An 8608-nucleotide genomic window follows, 5' to 3' on the forward strand; every position below is an offset into this window, starting at 1 on the left:
TTGGTCTTACCTCTATGGCATCTCATGTGGTGTGGGTGCGTTCCCCGATTGAGGTCGCGATAGTGAAACGGGTGTACTCACACTAGAGAGGTCTTCCATTTGGTCTTCTAGTATGGGTTCTACATCTTTAAGGTGTTCCTGGGCATCCTTGACCCACTCCTTGACTTTGGCTATAGCCTCGAGTTGTCATGTGGGGTGGGGGTATTCCCCTACCTTGGCACTCCCTAGTTCTACTGTCTTAGGAGCTGAGGTCTCTGCCTCTGCATCATTGACCCTCTTTCCTGTCACTAGAGTTGTAGCTTCCTTGGTCTTAAGGGTAATCTTTGCGTCTATTCTCTTGCTCCTCCTCCGGCTTTTCTTTCCCAACGAGGCTGCATCCAGGTTACTTGGCCTAGGCAATGAGATGCCTGTTTGTTTTGCATGTGCTCGCATCATGATATGCAGTGGGATGGGCATATCCCCACTGCCAAAGGTCTCCACACCGAACAGCCCCAAGGGTACTGAAGGCACGTTGGAAGAACTAGTTGGTGGCTTCTGTCTAGGGCAGTCAGAAAATAAGTATGTGATTTCACATTCGGTACATCGAAGGTCAGCTTTGTCCTTGTTTGCCTATTCCCTTTCTGGGCAATGTGATGAAATATGGCCTAGATGACTGCAAGTCCAGCATGAAATTGGATCTTGGCTTGGTCCTCCAAAGCCTCTACCTCTTCCTCTACCTAGCTCCATTACCGGTACTAGTCGGTAGTCCATCAGGACTGGATTGCCTTCCTCGTCATAGGATATGTATGGGTTCACGTAGGTCTCCTCTTCACTAGGTTCTTCCACATTGTGAATAGGAGCGTCACTCGATGGATGGGTCACATAGAGCCCTGGTGGTCTGGGTATGACTGTTGGGTTCATCTCTAGCCTAGGAATGGCCGGTCTTGCGTCATTTGGTACTGGAAGCGCCAACTGGGCTCCCTTGCCAAAGGGGTTAGGTGGCCTATTGCCTAAGTATGGAGGGTTGTATTACTGCGCATATGGGAATCTCATTGGCAATCTGCAATGCAATGCGTCATGACCAAACCTACCGCAGTTCAAGCACGGCCTAGATCTAGGATCTTGGCACTCAGCTAGGAGGTGGTTTCCACCACAGTGTATACACTGCACATGCGACAGCACAGGCTTCCTCATCTATTCTTGCAATCGTGCAAGCTCCATTCTTACCTCAGTCAACTCCTAGCCTCGGTCAACACCCTTTCCCTTATCCTGTATGCTAGAGTACTCTCTCTCTCCTGAAGCTGTTGTTCTCTCTGGAGCTCTCTAGCTTGTACTGTCCCGACTAGTGTTCCTCATGCTTCACTCCCTAAGTTGATCGTCCACCCTTATTGCCTCTTCAAAAACTCTAGCTAACACGTCTCTGTGTAGAGTGGAGTTACTAGCCAAAGCCTTGTAGAGCTCCTCGCTTCGAATTCCATTTATGAACATGGTAGACATCGCCTTCTCGTTAGGTCGCTCATTCGCAGGGATCCTCTTGAATAGACTATGCACATGAGTGACATAGTCTCTTACATCTTCCTTTTCCCTCTAACTGACATTCATCAACCGGACGATGAGATTGTCTGAGTACCCTGCCATAGAGAATCTTTTGATAAAGAGGTCCTTAAGACGGGCAAAGTTCGTGCGCTCAGTTGCATCTAGACTAGTGTACCAAATCCTCTCCTTATCACCTAAACACAGCCCGAAAGCTTGAGAGCGTTGTGCAAGGTCCATGAGACCGGTCGCTTCGCAAACTTGTTCAAATTGCTCCATAAAGCTATATGGGTCAATGCTAGGTTCATACTTGTCTAGTTGCTTTGCTACGATAGGGATCCTAGATTGCCCCTTTGCCCCTTGCATGACCCCTAATCCCGAGAGTAATGCTGTGGCTAAGGCTGTTGTGCTTTGCTCAGCGGACGTATTATCCATGAGCAGTTTGGCTACAAGTTCACTCAATGTCAAGTCAGCCTCTACTGCTTGCTCTCTCTCTGCATTTGGTCCTACTTTGGCTACATCAGCCAAGGCTAGCACACGCTGGGCCTCGTACATGTCTACATCTTGTTGGAGTTTCCTAGCCTTTTGCTCATGATTATAGGCAATTATGCTCTCTAGCGCTTTTTTAATCGCCTTTCTTTCCTCTTCTAGGTTTGCTACCACTTCCTCTACTGGTCTGCCCTAAACTACCGTCCTAGTCAACAAGTCGTACTCATTGACTAACTCCTACACTAAGACTGGGAATTCTCCCAAGTCCAGTCGGTCCTCTCCTTGTCCGCCTCGTGATCTCCCACTTCCAGCTCCACAAGGTCGTTGATCAATTTGAGTAGCTTCGGCAGCGTCCGATCCTCTATGTTGTCGCCTTCTGGATCTTCGTGTCCTCTTAGGGTCCTACTGATGGGGCTCTCACGTAGCCAACTATACTTTAGGATCTTCTCCTAGTAGTGGGTTCCTTGATGTTATTATGTCTCCTGATGAGTTCCTTGTTATTGAAAGCAGTTGTTGTCAATCTTATTCACAAGTTGTGCTTCGTGCTTTCTAGTGCTCAGTGCGAAAACAGGCTTTTCCTTTTCTTATAGTGCATCTTTGGTGATGAAATCAAAAAGTGAGGTGTAGATGCAAGAAATGCTCAATGCAAACTCCACTCTTCCCCTTACGTTCATAGCCTGATATGGCTCTAAGCGTAGGTTCTAGTTGATCTAAGGTTTTACTGAAAGTCCCTGCTGTATTCTCTATTCTACTTCAGGGTTGGTTGGTTGCCAAAAGTCAAGTCAAATTCTAAATTTGGTCTGCTCAGTGTCTAGCTGTTCGGGGTGAATCCTCGATTATCCTGTCTGGCCTCTGGCTTCTAAGGGCTAAACTGGGTTTCCTGGGGGATCATAGATGTGAACAAGGTGGTTAGGACTGTAGGGAAAGTTTGAAACCCTCTATTTAAAGTTCTGGTGAAGTGGTCCGATTTTGGGAGTTGGACAGCTTGGTCCGATCCTAGGAGTCAGATGGCCTGGTCCGATTCTGGGAGTCGGACAGGCTGGTCCGAGTTTCACGCTAGGAACAGTGGTCAAATTCTACTTTGGTCAGATTTTCCTAGTCGGACAGGGGAGGTCCGACTATTGCAATGTGTTGAGTGGTCCAAATCCGGGACTAGGACACGTGGTCCGATTTTGACATTAGTCCGACTATAGCAGCCGGACGAGGGTGGTCCGATTTTCGAAACGGTCTGATTCTGGGAGTCGGATCAAAAAAATGGTCTGATTTTTGGAGTGGTCTGATTTTCGGAGTCGGACAGTCCAACTCCAGAAATCGGGTGGTCCTATTCTGGGGGTAGGACAGCCTAGTCTGATGGTGCAGACAACGGTCCGCGGATTGCACGCAATGCTTTGAGGTCAATGCCTACTCCCTGGAATCATCCCGTGCTTTTCAAACAGGTGCAAAGCAATGCAAGGAACTGCCAGGCACACCTGGAAACGATGTGGCGCTTGAATTGATCCCTCATACTCTTCCAGCCAGAAATCTGAGAAATTAATCCCTCATACTCTTCCAGCCAGAAATCTGAATCTGTGCCCCTATTTCCCTGTTTCCAGCAACATCAGAACCCTTTTGTTTTCCTTCTTTTTCCTATCCTAATCTTAACCTAATGCAACCAAAATCAAAGCCAGAGGTGAAGATGGATGGTCCTACTCTAATATTCAACAACAAATCAAAATACTTACTTGCTCCAAGGATCAAAACCTCCTAAATCTCCTAACTATCTTGAGTACTATTTCAGGCTGCAAATCCTACCTCTATGCTTGATTTGATGCATGTGGCGCTCAAGGCTCGATTCTGTCTGTCCTAGCAACGGAACCAAAATGGAGGGGAGATACGAAGCTCTACCCCGAGACCTACGGACTGCTTATTGATCAAGCGTTTCAAGCCGAGCGGCCATAGCTACCTCTCACATAGCCGACACGCAATGTCTACCTTACGGGTGTAGTGAGCTTACCTTGATGCTTGATCGAGTTTCCTCCTCTCTCTTGCACTCCGGTAGCTCCACAATCCTTGTGGCAAGCTCAAGCAACCTCAAGCAACCTCAAGCCCTCTCCGTTAAGCTCCATCCTCCATAGCCACACGAGAGAAGAGAAGAGAAGAAGAGAAGAGAAGATGAAGAGAGAAGATAGGGAGCTTCTTCTCCTCGATTCCTCACTCTCACACACTCACTCACTCACTCCCTCACACTCCCTCAATCCCTCACTCAAGCACAAGCAAGGAGGCATGTTGAGTGTTGAAATGACCTATTTTTTGGCTGATTTTTGTTGTTTTTGAGAGTTGAATGGTTGATTTTATGAGATGATTGATTGTTTTGGAAGTGGTTTGAGAGTGTTTTAGATGATATTGATTATGTTTTGGAAGCTCATGATGATTTTCAATAGAGATGTGATGTTCTAATATGTTCTGATAGGTTCTGATTGGTCCTGTATGCCTTCTGTATAGCTTTTGTTTTGTTCTGTTTTCTCTCTGTAAGGAGAGATGGATTGATGATTGATGAAGATTGAGATCTTGTGAAAGCTTATTGAATATTTTTTGAGAGTTTGAAATGGTTTGAGTATGAGTTATGAGGTTTTGATGACCTTCTATAACCTTTTGTAGGTCTTCTGTAGAGCTTCTGTCTCTGTACTGTAGCTATTCTGGTACTGTACTGTGACTATTCTGTATGCTTCTGTATGTGTTCTACTAGATGAGATGTAGCTTGGAAAATTTTTCTAGCCTTGGAAAGAGGTGAATAAAAGTGCAAAAGAGCTAAAAGAAGTGAAAGAAGTAGTTGCTGAAGACTGACGTAAAGACTGGAGTGAAGTGACAGTAGTGAGCTATGAAAGGACACTGTAGTGGCTCTGGTGACTCTTCATATCAGACATACCTCTTGGGAGGGGTATCCATGACCTAAGAAGGATTATTGAGGGTGATTTTGAGAGATTTTAGTGAGGATATGATGTACTATTGATGGAGAGAGAGAGAAAGAGTCAGAGGTAGCCAATTCTACACAAACAGAGTGATTGTATATGAGAGATTGAGAGAGAAGACTATGAAGATATTTAAGATGAATACTATGTGATGTATTTCCATTAAAAGATGGTGTATTCCTTTGCTTTATTTGTTATATTGATGGATTTTGTGAAGATATTGAAGAATATGGTTGATTCTATCAAATCCGTGGGAGATCTACATGATGTTGCATGAAGATTTGTTGTGCCTAGTGTTCTTTTTTTCATTGTGATAATATAAAACCTAATAAACAAGCTTGTTGATGTTACAAGATAGATTTTCTTGCAAGAGAATTCCCTTTTCCTTGGTGTTCCTCTTGGGACTCCATGTTTTTGGTGCGCAGCCGGGGAAACTTGCCATCAACAAGCACCAGACGAGGCTGAAAATGACGGAAATGGCATTGCCAAGGAAAGAAGAATTAATGGATGTTTGTAAAGTTCCTTCTTCCACTGAAGAGTTGGAATTTCTCATAATCAAAGCCACTTTCCACAAGAATTTCATCCCACAATGGCGGAAACACATCACCATCATGATGCATGCTCTATGTGGTGGACAGTTTCCTCTTCCTATTGAAGCAGCAGAAACTTGCATCTTGGTAGCAAATTCTTTGGGAACAAACTGAAGAGCAGAAACAGAGAGAATGACCATCCATGGAAGATTTGGCATTCATTGAGAAGTTTCCAGACATCATCAAGTGGGAGATTGTGAAGAAGCTTCAAGAGTCTTGGTCTGTAGAGGTTCACAAAGACAAGAAGGAAAAGAGTTGGAATTTGTTCGTGGATGCTCAACAGCAAGATACGTGGGATGCGTGGTGTTCTGATAATCTTCTGTTTGTTCAATTAGCAACCCACTGGAAGTTGGTAGACAGAGTGTTCTTTACAACATACACTGTTGAAACCATCAGAAGCTGGCATTACTATGATAATGACACCACTACAATGCTTAGACGTATGCATTTTTATACCTTCAGAACCGAATACCTTCCTCTGTGCAGTGGCATGAAAGCAGAATTCAGAGATGTTGAAAAGGAAGAAGTAAAAGAAATGTTGGAAAGACACTCCTCCAGAGACTGAAGCCTTCTGTTAATCCTCTGTGGAGTACTAACAACATAGTGGAGCCAACCCCCTGATGAATGATGCAATAAAGAGGCAAGCGTTAGAACGAATCCAGAGATACGTGAGAAGAGAGAAAGAAAAAATCAGAGCCAAGAATGAGCTCGCAGCAGAAGCCGCCTTTGACACCCTTGCGGAACTCTTTACAGAAGTCCCAATGGCATATCAAGCCCTTCCTCCTCCTGCTGGAGGCCCACTTCCAAGCCAGATCCATCCTAGAAATATTGATGACAAGCCAGCGAATGTAGTCCCGTTGCCAGTTTTTAAGGGAGAGTACAATGGAGACCCCGATCTTCATGTAGCAGAGTTTAGGGTAGCATGTGTGGCTAACAATGCCAAAACCCCTGAGCATTGGTTAGTAATATTCCCGGCCACTTTCAAGGGCGCGGCATTTCAGTGGTGAGAGACAAGCAACAGGAACTTTTGGCACATGGAACGACCTGAAGTTGGCCTTCCTCACTAAATTCAGGCGTGAAGGTTTTGAAGAGCGGATGCGAGAGGAGTTTATGAACCTAAGTCAGTCGTCTGGAGAAAGAGTAGAAGCTTATGTCTCACGAATGGAATCCATCCTGAAGAGATGGACTAACCATAATCTAGATGATGGCATTCAGAAGGGGGTGTTTCTCAGAGGATTACAACCAAAAGTCCGTAAGTTTGTGGAGCTGCAAAGACCAGCCACACTGCAAGCTGCAATAGAAGGTTCAAGACTGTACGATGAAGTGGAAGCTAGATTGGCGATGAATCCAAGAAGAGGAGTCCTACCTCCTCTAATGCCAGGAATGATGTACCCACCAAATGCAATCCCAGGGACTGTCCCCTACCCCTACCAACAAATGCCCCCAGTATCATAGTACAGTGCACCAAATCCACAGTGGCCACAATCAATGCCTCAAATGATGGTTCAACCACAACAACAATGGTCCCAACCAACTTTCCCAATGCCAAATCAGCAGCAACAGTGGAACCCTACCAACTCGAGCCAACAACCACCAATAGTTCAAACAAGAGCTCTGAATCAGAACCAGAACAGAGATCCCTCTGCACCAGCCCAACCTGTTTATGCAGTGATTACAGAGACTCCTCAAAACCCTACTGCCAGTACCTTAGGAGGAGAAAGCTTGAAGGATTATTTATCCAACTCAGTTGCAAATATAAAAAAGGAGTTGATGGATGTGATTACAGAGCAGCTAGCAGACGCTGAAAGTGAATACCGCTAGCATATCCAATGTGGCAGGAGCAGGAAGAGATGTGATGCGGTCAAATACTTGGTGTGGTAAGTGTCATCAAGCAGGCCATTTAGCCACTGAATGTACACGAAAACCCACCATCCCTGGAGCCTTCTATTTCTACTATTTGCGGAAGAACCATACAGAGGATATTTTTCCTCTGAAGGAGATGCATGATAGGAGAAGGAAGGAAGAAGAAGCAAGATTCAACTTGCTAGAATCCAAAATGACAACACAGGATATTGGACCCAAGCCTAGAGAGTTTGGTCCTAATTTCGGACCCAGAAGATTTCCATCCCAAAGTTATAGAGGAAGACAGTCTGGCGGTGGTCAGAGATCAGAAGTGGAGTGTTATAGATGCGGAGAAAAGGGACACATTTCACCAAATTGTCCAAATCCCAAAAGGTCAGTGGATTATAAGCCCTTATGCAGTCGATGCAAAGGAGAAGGCCACACTGCGAAAGACTGTCCAAGCCCAGCCCCAGTGAAAAACAATGCTACTGATAGTCCAGCCAAGGCCCAAGAGCCTACCTCCAATTTAGTGGAATTGGAAGTTGCTACCATCACGTGTGCAAAGAAGAAGGAACCACCTATCCAGAAAGAAAATAATCCTCCTGCCAGAACAGTGAAATTCAATCTTCCACCAGAAGAACGGAACAGAACAGAGCCTGACAGTGCCGTATAGAGCACCACAGTGCCACAGAGAGTCACAAAGACAGTTCTAGAGACAGGACCAGAGGTCCAGGAGATAGAAGAGGAGGAAGTGCCACAAGTGGCAGAAGAGGTCCCCATGATGCCTCTGTTGGAGGAAAAAAGGAAAATGAAAATGGGTGTTGCCCCATTCCCTAACCGGTTAGAGAAGCCAGTGGATCCTATTAAGGAATACGATCTAGTCAGAGATCTAGATGCCTTTAAACCAAACCTCACATTCCGACAATTATTGATGTTGTCTCCCAGTTGCCGAAAAAGGTTCAAAAGTATATTGACAAGAAGACGTGGCTTAAGGATTGCTCCCTCAACAGCAACAAAGTCCAACAAAGCTGTAGAGCCTGTAAAAGAAGTGGACGTGGCTAACGCCTTCCTAGATCCGGGTACCCCAGAGACTGGTGTGTGGATAGAAGGCTGCTTCATTACAAATGCACTGATTGATGGTGGTTCATTAGTGAATATAATGACGGATGTGACAATGAAGGATCTAGGCCTACAAGGTGTGCAACCAACCCAATGGCTCATCAGACT

This window comes from Lygodium microphyllum, chromosome 21 (assembly GCF_053477565.2).
Source record: "Lygodium microphyllum isolate KBCC chromosome 21, Lygodium_microphyllum_v1.1.10, whole genome shotgun sequence".
Classification (NCBI taxonomy): Eukaryota; Viridiplantae; Streptophyta; class Polypodiopsida; order Schizaeales; family Lygodiaceae; genus Lygodium; species Lygodium microphyllum.